General features: G+C 41.9%; 1 protein-coding gene and 1 long non-coding RNA gene across 4 annotated transcripts in view; one reads left to right on the forward strand and one right to left on the reverse strand.

The window, feature by feature from the left end:
* The window catches only part of Fam107b (family with sequence similarity 107 member B), a 197,640-nt gene that overhangs the window by 68,267 nt on the left and 114,998 nt on the right, over nucleotides 1–14,375 (reverse strand). For 2 of the 3 annotated variants that reach the window (XM_046448360.2, XM_058580514.1), the window contains exon 1: nucleotides 12,488–12,663. The exons of the other annotated variant lie outside the window; for it this stretch is intronic. The gene's annotated coding sequence lies outside the window, so the exon portion shown is untranslated. Of the gene's footprint in view, nucleotides 1–12,487; nucleotides 12,664–14,375 lie in introns of those variants that run through there. 3 annotated transcript variants of the gene reach the window in all.
* Nucleotides 12,821–14,375, forward strand: part of LOC124095201 (uncharacterized) — a 68,914-nt gene continuing 67,359 nt past the window's right edge. The window contains exon 1 of the long non-coding RNA XR_006852427.1: nucleotides 12,821–12,965. This is a non-coding gene — a long non-coding RNA (uncharacterized LOC124095201). The remainder of the gene's footprint in view (nucleotides 12,966–14,375) is intronic.

Genomic DNA, 14,375 nt, shown 5'->3' on the forward strand with positions numbered 1-14,375 from the left:
CCCCAACCCCCGCAGTTGATAGTTGGGATCCTGAGACAAGATCTCAAATATTAACATGCCCTGTATTTGAGGCAGGAGGGCAGCGATTTTACCAAGTTTTAAATTTCAAAACAGTGAAGCAGCTAAAAGAGGCTGTAACAACCTATGGTCCTCAAGCACCCTTCACTGTAAGCATGGTCGAATCCATTAACAACTTGAACATGACGCCAGCAGATTGGGCTAATATGTGTAAAGCTGTGCTAAATGGAGGACAATACCTGTTATGGAAGGTTGCCAATGAGGAATTTTGCAAGGAGACGGCTAGGCGAAATGCAGCAGCTGGTTATCCTCAGAGAAATCTAGATATGTTGTTAGGAAAGGGACCTTATGAGGATCAGCAGCAACAAATTGCATATGATCCTGGCGTATACGCACAAATTGCTGCAGATGCAATTAAGGCATGGAAGACTTTACAAGGACATGGAGGTTTACAAGGTCAATTATCTAAGGTAATACAAGGAGCTAATGAACCTTATGCTGAATTTGTAGATAGGCTTATTCAAACAGCTACCAGAGTTTTTGGGAATACAGAACAAGCAATGCCATTACTAAAACACCTGGCTTATGAGCAAGCGAATCGTTGGTGCAGAGATATCATTAGACCATGGAAACATGAAGATTTAAACACATATATTAAATTATGTAGAGACATTAATGAACAAGAGCAAGTCGTGGCAGCTGCAGTAAAACAGGCTTTAGATGCCAGAGACATTAATGAACAAGGGCAAATTGTGGCAGCTGCAGTAAAACAGGCTTTAGATGCCAGGCCAAGAACATGCTACAATTGTGAACAAACAGGACATTTTAAAAGGAATTGCCCCATTGGAGGAGGGTTTAACAAAACTAGGTATCAAAGGAGTAGAATACCAGGTATTTGCCCACGGTGCCGTAGAGGGAGACATTGGGCTAATGAATGCCGTTCTCAAACCACCATAGAGGGTACTCCATTATCAAAAAACGAACAAGGACCAGGTGTTTATCCACGATATCATGGAGAAAGGCATTGGGTTCCATTGCCAAAAAATGGACAGGGGGGCCCAATGCTCCGGGTCCCAAAACCACAAATATACGGAGCACTGGAGGAACCCAGCAACCCCATCAGGGTAGTGCCCAGGACACATTGTCCATCAGATCCCTCATCAGACAAACCAGAGGGAGCGCAGGGTTGGACATCTGCGCCTCCGCCAGAGCAGTACTAACTCCAGAGATGGGAGTTCAAATCATTCCCACAGGGGTGAAAGGACCTCTTCCCAAAGGAACAGTAGGCTTATTATTGGGACGCAGCTCTTCTACTCTAAAAGGACTTATGATAAGTCCTGGGGTAATTGATCCCGATTATGAAGGTGAAATAAAAATTATAGCCAGTTCTCCAAAGGGTATATCAGTAATTTCACCAGGAGATAGAATAGCACAGTTACTAATAATACCCAGCCTACATGATAAATTTTCCAGTCGTACTGTAGAAAGAGGTTCCAAGGGATTAGGCTCCACAGGTGTAGATTGGGCTATGCTTTCTTTAAATTTAGATTCTCGCCCCATGCTAAAACTAAATATTCAAGGACATGAATTTAATGGGCTACTGGATACAGGTGCAGACCTTAGCATCATCTCTCGTCAAGAATGGCCAAAACATTGGCCATTACAACAAGCCACTCAAACGCTTCGAGGCCTAGGAGTGGCAACTAATCCCCATAGAAGTGCAATGGTAGTAGATTGGAAGGATCCTGAAGGATGTGAAGGAACTATACAGCCATATGTATTGGATCATCTTCCTATAAATTTATGGGGACGAGATGTCCTAGATCAATTAGGTTTGACATTAACAAATAACATCAACCAAAATGCACCCACTATTATGACTAGACAAGGTTTTAGGAAAGGAAAAAGATTAGAAAAACAAGAACAAGGTATAGCAGCACCAATACAAATAGATCAAGGAACAGACAGACATGGGTTGGATTTTCAGAAAGGGCCACTGAGACAATAAAAATTACTTGGAAATCAGAAAGACCAGTATGGGTTCCTCAGTGGCCCCTGACTAAAGAAAAGATACAAGCAGCCCATGACCTGGTCAAACAACAATTAGCAGAAGGACATATACAACCTTCTGTATAACTGATTGGATTGAAACACATTATCAAATATGTTTAAATCCATTATTCATAATAATAATAATAATGCACCTTTGGAGGGTATTTATTTTTGTATCTGGCAAGTGGAGTCTCTTTCTGCTTCTTGATCATCATGTGAATTGCTTCCCTCTGCCACATTCTTCTGCCATGATGTTCTGCAATACCTGGAGCCCTAAGGAATGGAGCCAGCTGTCTATGGACTAAGATCTCTGAAACCATGAGCCCCCAAATAAACTATCCTCCTTAAAATTGTTCTTGTCAGGTCTTTTGGTTGCAGCAGCAAAAAAGCTGACTAAAAACACCAACTTCAAAGGCCTGGCAAAGCATTTCATTATTAATCTTTTTTAAAAAAGCAAATTCCCCTGTGGTTCCAACCACATAGAGATTACATAGAGAGTTGAAAGAAATATTTTAAAATTAAAGTTATTAATTTTTTGTTTTTAAAACCATATACTCCACAAAGTGTGAAATATGATATATCAAGAACTATGTAATGTTTTGAACAACCAACAATTAAAAATTAAAAAAAAAACATATACTCCAAAATAAAAAGCAGCAGTTTTTTATTTTTTTTAATTTTTAACTCATAAACTAGATTATAAATAAAAATCCCTAAAAATGCAAGACACTTGCAGAGTTGGTTTAACTAGGCCATAAATATATTTTACAAACTTAGGAAAATGTGAGACTAGTGAAAATTATCTTACCAGAAAATAAGGATATAATCCAGGTAAAGTCAGTACTTACTCCAAAAACTTTATTGTTCATCGTGGCCAAAATTCCATAACTAGCTCTAAGCTACCTATGTGCATGAAATCTTTTCAAACATTTCAGAACTCTAGTGAAGGGCAAAAGTGTTTCTGTGCACTAAATAATATGAAATCTTCCAATATGGACATTAATGTTGATAGGGAAAAAACACCATTTAAATATAGAGTTTGGGGCCAGAGGTGTAGTTCAGTAGTAGAGCTCTTGCCTAGCATGTGTGAGGCACCACGTTCGATCCTCAGGACCACATAAAAATAAATAAGAAAGGCATTGTGTCCATCTACAATTAATAAAAACAATTTTTTTAAATAAATGTACAGTTGGTAGATAAAGGGGGAAATGTATTAACACATAATACAATTATATAAACATTGAAAAAAAATGCATGATGCCTAATTAAATTCTATCCATTAATAGTAAGATAACAGCCAAGTGATGATTCATACAAAAATGTATTTCTAGTAAAAACGACATTTAAAACATAACTCAAACATGCAAACTTGGCCTAATGGCATAATTTGGTTTTTAATTTGGTGTCATTCTGACACTATGCCTAACAATATTGCTTTACAAAAGGATAACTTTAAAACACTGTAATTTCCATACAATAATACCAAAATACAAATTCAGAACAAATATTCTCCTTAAAAGTGCAACTGAAGCTTTATCTGGAAAGTGCATTATTCCAATGGGATTCCCAGCCCTTTTTGAAGCTAAGATGTATAAGCTTTAAATGAACAGTAAGGGACCCTAGGAGTGGTCACAGGTCTACAGAAACAAGGCCCAAACAAGGCCCCAAACTAAAACCTCTCTGTTTTAGTTTTCTCATTTGTAAAACATTAATCATGTTATGTCCCGCATGGAATCACTTAGAAGATCACATAAGATAATGAACAGAGCCCAGGCCTGTCATTAACAAATGCTCAGTAAATGCAAGCTGTAATTATTTTTACCAACTTTAGGCATATTTCAGTGGATGATTTTTCTCATCATTTCAGAGTGCCTTCTTCTGAGAAAGATCAAGAATGTTCCTTAAAAGCATATGTGTGATGCAACAATGGATACACTCAAATACATTAAATAAATGAAAACAACATTTGCACAAAATTTCTAGAAAAGTAAAACTCTGGAGACAGAAAAAAAAGATCAGTTTCCCTAAGGCTAAGGATGGTAATAGGAACTGACTATGAAATAAAAAACCGGACCATGGCAATGGCTGCCCACTCTTAACAGATTTACTAAAAATTATCTCTTAACAGATTTACTAATAATGAGTAAGCTGTATGCAATGTAAATTATACCTCAATAGAGTTATGCTTGAAAAAACAGATGCATTTCTAAAGCATCTGCACAGGCAATTTCTCATCAATCAGGCATCATTGTAAATTCCAATAGTTATGGAGTACAACAAAATTGGTTTGAAAATGTAACACTTGGGCACAGATCAAACTTTGCTCCTAATCCTGATTCAGTTTCTTCTAGGACAAACGTTTTACTTCTCTAATCCTTGGTTTCCACATCTATAAAATTGGAATAAAATGATACTAATTTCAGAGGGCATTGTATACATTTAAAGAATCCTTGGCTAGTCTTCCTATTCCAATTAATAAGACCCCTCTTCACCAAGTGGCCAAAAATGTAGGTGTCACTCATGATTCCTCTCTTTCAAATATCAGCTTCAAATGCACTATGTTAAATCCTGCTAGTTCCATCTTCCAAATATATCAAGTATTCAAACACTTTTCAGCAGTTCCACTCAGTCATTTGAGCATCCCTCTCGGATGTGGCAGTAGCTCCCTCCATTGGTCTTCCTACTTCCTCCTTCACTGGACCCTTTGCAGTCACCACTTCCCTCCACAGTCAAAGGGCTATGTATAAAATGTAAGGTTGATGTCTTCCAACCCCATCTCAAAACTTTCCATGGTTTCCTTGTCAGTCAAGTCCTGACCATGGGTCCCCACTCAAACCTTCCTCCTGCCCTACCCCTCTAGTTCCAACTACACTAGCCTTCTACCATTCCTTCCACAGCAAGCTTACACTGGCCTCAAGCATTATTTATACTGGCCTCTGCACAGATGGACTGGAGCAGTTGCTCAGTTCATTCAGGTCTCAAATTTTTCTAAGAAGGGCCTCAGCCTATTAAAACACCACCTCCCCTCCCACCAGACTAAGCTCTCTGATCTGACATCTTTCTCATGGGAACCACCTTATCTCTGTATCTATTTACTGTCTCTAATACCACCAACATATAAACACCATGCAGGCAGGGGTTTTATCTGTCCGTCCTATTCACCATCCTATCCACAGATCCCTCAGAGTCTGAAACAGTGTTTTGCATATAGTAGCATTTGTTAAATATTTGCTGAATGAATGAACAAATGTCATAAAGCACTTAACACCCGCCACATAGGACTTGTTAGAAAACTGTTCATTGGTAATAATTGGATTGTCATTATTATAGTTGTTGTTACTGTTACTGCATTTCACAGATGTGAATACAGGAGCCCTGATAATTCAGGTCAAATACTGTTTATTACCTCTATGATACCTCCCATTCCATGAGGTCAGAATAACCAAATGAAACCACTACACGAGGAACTTACAGCACAACACAGCTTGCTCTTTGCAGGGGTCTAGGCTCTGCCTACTCTCACCTTCTCCTGAAGGGGTGGCCCACATGTCATGAGAACCCCAGAGTGTTCTCTTAACCAACAGTTTACAGTTACAGGCACTTTTACAGGTATAAAGGAAACATGGTTTCATCTCACTCTCAAGACAAAGCTGAGAGGTAGGGAAGTTAAAGAAGAAGGTGGAAGATAGAAATAAATGACCTGCTCAAAAATCATATTAATTTATGTTGAGCTTAGGTCTTAGGATTCTGGAAATCTCTTTCCAACGCATTATACAATTATGTGGGTGGAAAAAGAATGGATGGTTAGATGGGTGGAAGGAAGGAAGAAAAAGGAGGAAGGAAGAGAGAAAGAAAGAGGGAAAGGGATCAAGAGAGGGGAGGGAGGGAGAAAAAAGAATCCTGGCCACAGGCTTACCTAATTCCAATAACATCAAATTATAAAGGAAAGAACATTAAGTTCCTTCCACATACACATTACCACAATATTCATAACTTCCTCAAGGACATGGGAATTTTAATATATCTACATTTAACATCCATAAACAACTTCTGATTATTTATGTTGCAGGATTTAATAATATAACTGTAGTTTTTTTTGTGAACTCATTAGCAACCATTAGGCCCAGATGCCTTAAAACACAAGTTTTTACTTTAACTCTCAGAGGTGTGCACTGAGTTTCCACATTATTATCAATTCCACAGTGCCACAGGCCTCCCTCCTACACTTCTTAAGTTGACACTTTAGGAAGCATGCCAAAGTATAGAAAATGACATGAATTTCTAATGTTAAAACCAGGTTATCTTTAAAACTCTCCTGAAGACATGAAGAGAGACAAGGGCCAGTGACAAGAGGAACAGAGTCCCTCACCCTCCCCAAATGTTCCCAAGCCAGCAACTTTTTTTTTTTTTGGGGGGGGGGAGGGTACTGAGGATTGAATTCGTGGACTCTTAACCACTGAGCCACATCCCCAGCCCCTTTTTTTTTTTTTTTTTTTTTTTGTATTTTGTTTAGAGACAGGGGCTCACTGATTTGCTTTAGGCCTCACTAAGCTGTTGAGGCTGGCTTTGAACTTTCCATCCTCCTGCCTCATCCTCCTGAACTGCTGGGATTACAGTCGTGCACCACCATGACCGACCATATGCCAGCATCTTGACATCGCTGCCAGGTGCTTTACTAAAAATTGGAGTCAAAAGGCTGTGAGCAAAATGTCTACTCGAGTCCCTAGTCCGTCTTCTAACTGGGCTGTGGGGTTTTCTAGTACTGCATGGTGGAAGGCCTTTACATATTTTGGAGATTAAGCTTTTATTAGGTATTTGGCTTGGAAATACTTTCTCATCTGTAGGCCACGTTTTCCTTTGCTGACTATCTTCTTTGCTATGCAGAGGGTTTGGAATTTGAGGCAGTCCACTTGTTCATTTTTGTTTGCTGCCAATGTATTATGTCCATGAAAGCAGTGATAAAACCAAGGTCATGAAGGTTCACCAATGTCATAAAGGTTCCCCCTATGTTTCTTTCTAGGAGTTTTGTGGGAACACCCAAAGATCCACCACCAAGTGAATAGATGAAGAGAATGTGTCACAACGTTCAGTGCAATACTAGTCAGCCTTAGAATAGCAGGAAGTGCTTCCGCATGCAGCAACACAGATGAACCTTGAAGGCACTATGCCAAATGAAATAAGCCAAGCATGGAAGGTAAATGCTGTATGATTCCATTTATAAGAAGTATCTAAACAGTTAAATTCATAAAATTAAGGAATAAACTGGTGGTTGTGTGGGGCAAGGGATTGAATGGGGTGATAAGAGAGATGTGAAGTTGCCAACAATGGGCATAAAGTTTCAGTCAAGCAGGATGAATAAGCTCTGGACATCTACTGTTCAACACTGAACCTGCAATCAACAATGAACACTTTTAAAAATATTATAAGTTTGCTAAGAGGGTAGGTCTTATGTCACATGTTCTTACCATAAAAAAACTTTATAAAAAATAAGCTTCTAAAAGCGGGGTACTGACACAACAGCATAAACACCATCACTTACCAAGTCACAGGGACCACAAGTTAGGTACTTCATGACCTAACACTGTTCTCATTCGCCATAGGAGGCAGGTACACCAAATTCATCTCGCAAATGAGAAAAATCAAGGCTCACAGGGGTTATATTGCTTGCTGGAAATCAGAAAATTGGTGAATATATTGTAATTCTGATGTGCATGGCTCCAAGCTCCAAACCCTTCTCCTACACCACATTCAGATCCTTGTTCCATTCTACAAGTTCACTCCAACAGCCCAGGGCTACTGTAGAGCAGGGCTGTTGCCTATAGATGATCCTGTATAACTTACATTAGTGCTGACAACAATAAGGAGAAAAACAAATCCTCCACTGCCCCTGTGCCTGATACCACTATAATAGGAACAGCTGGTCTGAAACTGCATTTTTCCTACCTTGCTTCTGGACAAGACCTGACAACACGTACTTAACAAGGTTGCAGAGGCTCAGCAGTCTCCATCAAAAGCCCCCTGGTCTCATGACTGCTAAGGACTTATTTAGCAGTAGACCAGGAACAGCACCCAGAAAGTCCTTCTCTGTCATGCCCTACAACCCAAGCCTTTGCTGTGTGGAGGGAACATTACTGTTACCAATCCATATGTCTCTCACAACCTCCCCACACAAGTGCGCACACACACACACCCTAGCCCATGCTTCACCAACTCCTGCACCTATCGCACTTTCCTTACTGTGAAATCAACAACCCTTTCTGTCCCAGTAGCTCTCCCCATTTTCCTTCCTACAATTCACCAGAGCTTGAAAATAATTTTCAGCAAGTCTTCTCACCCTCTCCCCACAATCCCCAGCTCATTTTTCCATTTGTAACAGAGATGCTCCAAAACCAATCCTCACTTCTGGCAATACCAACCAGCTCAGGTCACCATATCCCCACCACAATTGGCTTCCCATCCCTATTGGCCCTGAGATTACCTTGAATGAAGACAAGAGAACAACACTGTAGAGTTTCCCACCTCTGCTCAATTCTACACTACAAAGTGTCCCAGATCTGTAGCCAAATTCTACACAAAATCCAAGCAGTGCACTTAATCTGTTCAGCCATGCCCCTACTGCTATACTCTCAGCTGATCAGTCCTAGACAAATCATCTTATTTACCCCCATCTATGCCCCAAATCCTCCTTTTATCTTACATGGTCAGAGCCCAATTTTCCATCCTCAGCTGTGGTTTACATCATTCTTTCTGACATTGCTTAATTCATAAAGTACTATTTTATATCCATAGCTCTTAGAACTGTAATTTAGTAATTTTTGTGTCATTGTGTATGATTCTTAAAATGCCATCCTCACCTGCCCTGCCACAGAACAAGGACCCTATCGGTTCTGTTAAACAGTAACAAGTAAACAGTAAACAGTGACAAGGTTAACAGTAAACCCAGTGTCTAGCATATAAGAGGCACTAAATAAATATCTGTTAAATGTAGAGGAATGAAAAGCAAACCTCTCACCTATCAGCCTTAGAAACAGCCTTGAAGCAGTTCAATGGTAACTTAAGCCAGATTGCCAAATAATTTTATTTCTTTTACTGACAGAGTTCTGAAATCAATAATACTAGGTGGGTAAAAGCATGGATTCCTCTTCTGTGCATTCTTTAAGTACATAGGATAAAGTTCTCATCTCAAATGGATGAGACCCAGCACTTGTTGAACTAGAAAGGCAAAGGGTGACAATAGTTTACTTTGAGAAGAAAAAGCAAAATCAGGCCAAGATGAGACAAGGAACTACACAAGGAACTGCAAGGTGTTCTCATCAGTCACACCAAGACCACAAGTGGCTCTGGGATGCACAGATTCTCATTCCACAGCAGCTCTTCTGGTACAGAGCCAGCCCCAAAATTGTTCAGTTTCTACTTTTTCTAAACTAAAAGAAGGGTGATGACTCCCCAAGATAGGTGGGGACTTCTACAAATGCCTGAAATCTATATCACTTCAGCAAACTCCCTGACCCATTTTTTCAAAACACTTGCACAAAGGATTCTGGAAGGAAAGGGCAGATGGGACACTAACAAAAAATACTAAGCCTTATTAACTGGTCTTCCATGTGCCATCTTTCAGATTGGACAGAAATAATCTACTCCTCAATCATCCTGAAGAATTAGTTTTAAAAAAAAAAAATCTTTTCCACCTTTGTGACATTTTAAACAATTAAGCATCAAAAAGATGAATGGATGAATGACAGCATCCTAGAGTTCAGGAACAAGATTTCTTGGAGCACTTCTCTCAACCACAAACCAGGTCTTCTTTTAACCATCCCAGGAATGGAATTTGTCTCCTTGGTAGGAGGCTGGCCATCAGAAATAGCCACAGAAAGTCCCTAACACTGGGCTACTCCCATACGTTTCTCTCCTTCGAGGCAAAAGACTTGAAGAGCAATTCTTCTGTCTGACCTCAAGGTCAGCTTGACTGTGCTACTTTTATCACCCAAGGTACCACAGGAGGGTTGAAAAATAAGATTCTGAGCCAGGCATAGTGGTGCACACCTGTAATCCCAGTGGCTCAAGAGGCTAAGGCAGGAGGATCGCAGGCTTGAGGCCACCCTCAGCAACTTAGGGAAGCTTTAAGCAACTGAGTGAGATCCAGTCTCAAAATTAAAAAAAAGGAGGGGGGCTGGGGATGTGGCTCAGTGGTTCAATCCCAGGTACCAAAAATAAATAAATTTTAAAAAATAAGATTCTGAGATGCTAGTGTTTCCTACTGAAGACTCTTCTGATGTTATTATTCAAACTCTTAAAAGTATTCTGTTCCCTACAGAAGACTGCATACCTCCCCCCTCCTTCAGAGGACACTGCAACTACTCTAAGCATGCATACAGACTGAGAATATCCAAACTGCACATGAAGGAGCCCAAACAGTACTAACAGCAACAAAAAAAATGCACCTGTTAATTCAAAACCACAACTTCCTTCTTGTAAATTCTCACTTCAAAAAGTATTGCATCAGCTTCATGATCAACCTACTTCTAAATGGTTGTCTCAAAGGCCTCTTTCCACTTTGCATATTAAATAATTCAAAGGTCCAAAAATTTTACAAGAGGAATATAAAAATAGATAATGATAAAAGCATTGGGCAGCTGAATACATGGTTGAATTACTTTTTTGTTTTCCAGAGTACCCACACTCAAAACTACTCAATACTCAATGGGAAACCCTTATTTCACTTTTTCAATGCAAAATATTTTAGAAGCAAGCATGTTTCCAGCTGTAAAATCACTGCTATTCCTGTTGTATCAAAAAAAAAAAAAAAGTTCCTTTCCATCACATATTTCTCCCGAATCCCAGAACATGATTTTACTCTGAAATACTTTTAAAGATGATTTGTATTTATTTAAAAATAGCTAATTCCAAACTATGCCTGAAATCTAAAGAATATATAATCCATAAAACTTTCTTATCAGCATATTCTTCCAAGTGAAGTAGAAATTACACTGTTTTTCCTTTGTTTTCCCTCTACTTTCTGCATAGGTGGTTATTTACAAGGCTATAAAAATATACATTCCAAAACAATTTTTTATTTAATCATGTGTGCAATATTTCAGAATTATCATTAAGTATCATATTTCAGAGTGATATAACTGGTAAAATTTAAGAATCGGTAGCTTAGTGTGTGCATCTCTCTCTCTCTCTCTCTCTCTCTCTCTCTCTCATACTCTCATTCACTCACTTGCACAAACACCAGGACAACCCAACCATAAATCAAGCAAAGATGCCTTCAGCCACAGGGTGTGTTTGGGTGGTATTCACATGAGTAATCTTTTCCCACATTTTTTCATTTTTTAAATAAATACACACAATTTCATAATTTGAATTTCTAAACTTGAAACCACTAGCACTTTGAAATCTCTAGACAAACACCCCAGACACTATTTCAACTTAAAGCAACTCGGACAGCTAATATGTCCAAAGTCATGGAGGGGTAGCGTGCCAAGAGAAAAAAACAAAAACAAAACTGATGTATCTGTTAGCAAGGAATCTCGAGTTGGTCCCTTCTAATCAAGAAACTTCTCTCTGCTGTCATTGACTAAAACATTTTCGCAAGAAAGAATGGATATGGCTATATCTGCACTTTATCCTCTGAAAATAATTTCTCCTCAAATTTCACAAAGGGTTGATACCATCCCTTACGTATATTAAAACTTGAGCATTGGCAACAGACCTCTTCCTAGTGACCTAAACATGCCTGGGGGGAAATCACACAACTCAAAACTGGAGTACTTTATGAATGTGCAAACATCATCTGACACACTGGTTTCACTGGAGTAGCAGAGACAGATGAGTCAAATCAGAAAAGTTACTTGCAGACTAGAAACTGTCACCGCCACCTTTCAATTGGGGACAAACCCTGGCGACTCCGCCTTTGTCTGCCGGGCTGGGACTGGCGTCGGGCCGCTGACCCTGTCGGGCCGCCGGGGCACCAGGGCGAGCGGGAGCCAAGGACCGGGCAGCTGCCCGCGAACGGCGCGCCCGGAGCAGCGCAGCCCGCTTCAGACAGTCTAGTCTGCAGGGCCAAAGAGGTAACAATGAGCTCAGCAGCCACCCGGGCTCCCCTTTCTCGCATCGCTCCCGCCTCCCTAGCGCCCCTGGGCCGGGGCCGCCGCCCGCACCCACCGCGTGCCAGCCCCGACCCCCTGCACCTCCCCGGGCGCGGCACTGGTGACTCGGGTTCCCGCACGCCCACTACCCTCTCGGGCACCAGAGACCCCCGCCCCATGCCGCTCACCGCTCCACCGGCCTCCTGCCAGGAGGGTCCCTCAGGCCGGGGGTCTGGGCAGGCCGCCGACGCGCCGCGTCCCTGCGGGCAGCCGGCCTCCTCCAGACCCTCGTCTTTGTGTGAGAACTAAGTGCGGGGCCAACCTACCGCGGCGCGCACAAAGACGCGCGGCTCCCTCCCTGGCTCTGCAGGCGACCGCGGCAGCGCCCAGCGGCTGGGCTGCTCAGTGGCGGCCCGAGGTGGCGCGAGGGCGGCTCCGACGGCGGCTCCAACCGCAGATCCGACAGCCAGCCAGCCAGCGCGTCCGGCTCAGGGCGGCTCTCGCACCCTGCGGCCCCGCGCGTCCGAATTAAGCGGCGGGGCGGGCTGGGGGCGGGGCGAGACCGTTGAGTCACCGCCAGGCCCCGCCCCGGAGCGCCCCGGCCACACCCGCCGCGAGCCCCGGCCACGCCCCCACGCCTGGCCTGAGTGGTCCGCGTGGGCCCCCAGAGGAGTGCGACGGGCTTCAGGTTCCGTGCCGCCGGGAAATTCTGTTACTTTAGTTTGGTTGGTTTAGAGGACTCGCGAAAGAAGTGAGGCGATGTTTAAAGACAAAGATCACGCGTCGCCAGAGGAGAAAAAATTGGTGAGGTGACAGGCGCGCGTTCAGAGTTCCTCAATGAGAGATTCTCTTTTTTTTTTCTTTCTCCCCCCCCCCCTTTCATCTTTCTCTCTTTTCTGATTCTCTCCGGTTTCCCTTCTCCTCTCTCTTCTCTCGTCTCTCTCTCTCTCTCGATTCCCACTTTCTCTTTCTCGTTCCTTTTCTGATCTTTCTCTCCCTCCCTCCTGTCTTCTGCCTGTTCTTTCTCTCACCATCTATTTCACACTCTCATGAACGTTCGCTCGTACTCAAGCTGGGTGTTTGGCCGCCCACGTCTGGGCTCCATCTCCACTATACCCTGTGATGTTGGGAGAGACTGTCCCCATTGCAATCCCGTCACTACTTTTCAGAAGAAAACTCAAAAGGAATTAGGAAAAAGGAAACAGGTTTGTCATAATTGTACAAATTCATTTTGACAATAATTTGGAGATTGACTCATGTGCCTCCCAGCTCCCTTAATAAAAGGGTAACTGGAGATGTAAATTTATGTGCAAGAGAAAAGGGGTTTATTTTGCCTTTTTAAAAAATTCTCTCTGAATTTCATTTTCTTCAGGTTCCCCTACAGCAAGTTGCTTCTCTGGCCAACCCAAAGGCTCTAAGATTACTATCTATCTGAATCACAGCAGATACATAAGCAGGGTCTGTTTCAGAGTACAAATAAGGACAGGGGTTTGATGGATTCTAGATCAAAAGGATTTTAATTTTCTTGGCAATGAATGACTAAGGGTTTATTCATTAGAAAACTTTTCTGACTAAATGAACTTGGGTCATGATCACACAGAAAAGTCCATCAATTAATGGATTTCAGTAAGCAAATTACTTAGTCTAAAGATATCTATCATTCACAATGCCACAGCCTCACAGCCTGGCCATCCTCAGACCCCAGAAGCCTGCTAAGGAGTAGAATTACCTGCAAAAGGATTTGAAGAGAGAAGCCCCTTCCCAACCCAAGAAGCTGAGCTGTGAGAATTTCATTCAGAGTGTTTCCTACTATTTGATTCTTCCTTCCTCCCTGTCTTGTATTGTTTTTGTTCTAAACAGTAGCTCCACAAGCCATGAACCAGAACTTGGGATCCATTCTAGATTTTCCCTGCTTCCCCACATCAATGTCAACTCTTAGTTCCTGACATTGTACATGATGTCTAGCTGTTCACCTGTCTCAACCACCTGCACTACTAGGGTTTCTTTATGCCATGTCACCACACTGGCAGGGGCTTTCTAACCAGCCCTGTCTCCAGTGTCACAAAGTATTTCTTCCCAACTGCTTCCTCAGCAAACTTTCTGAAACCAAACTGCTCAGCTTCTTCTTGAGGAAGAAGGTGTCCCATTCCTACTCCATGATCAAGTCCAAGCTCTTCAGTGCAGTCTTCCAAAGTGCAGCACACTTCTGGGACA

Source organism: Marmota monax, unplaced genomic scaffold, assembly GCF_021218885.2.
Source record: "Marmota monax isolate L192 unplaced genomic scaffold, Marmota_monax_Labrador192_F-V1.1 WCK01_AAM20220418_F8-fsc00066, whole genome shotgun sequence".
Classification (NCBI taxonomy): Eukaryota; Metazoa; Chordata; class Mammalia; order Rodentia; family Sciuridae; genus Marmota; species Marmota monax.